A 596-nucleotide genomic window follows, 5' to 3' on the forward strand; every position below is an offset into this window, starting at 1 on the left:
AAAACCCCGCAATTTCAGGAGCGTAAAAAGCGCGTGGATTTGTTCGCGCTGTGTGTTCTTCTTGCTGAATTGAATTAAAAAAACCACAAACGATTTTTAAGCAGTGCCTTATCCAGCGCAAACCCTGTGCGTGGCTTTCCGGTCAGAGCCAGACGGGTCTCTCGCCGGGCACATGCAGCCCACTGCCGCTGCTCCCCGCCGGGCCGCGGGGCAGGCGGCGTGGCGTGGGCTGGCAGGCGAGGAAATGCCTTTGGGGCAGCGCTTCCTCTGCCCGTCCTTGCTGCCCAAACACAGCTCTACAGTGTTCTTTCTTCGTGAGCTATTGGTAAGGGTGGGAGAAGGGTCCCAACGCAGAAATGACATGCTGAAAATACCACAAACCCTCTCTAACAAATGTGGTTCAGGTGGAAACTGCTGGAGTCCCGCGTGAGGCCGCAGCTGGCTATCTTCAAGAGGGATCAGCTTCAGACAAGGCAGGGCAGTGTACCTGTTGCACTCGATGTACAGCGCTTTCTCAGCGGTGAGCCGACTTTCTTGGAAGGGCTGGCTGTGAGCGGGGCTGCCGGCTTTCATGGGACCTTCCCCCAACAGGCTGG

This window comes from Phaethon lepturus, unplaced genomic scaffold, assembly GCF_000687285.1.
Source record: "Phaethon lepturus isolate BGI_N335 unplaced genomic scaffold, ASM68728v1 scaffold47856, whole genome shotgun sequence".
NCBI lineage: Eukaryota > Metazoa > Chordata > Aves > Phaethontiformes > Phaethontidae > Phaethon > Phaethon lepturus.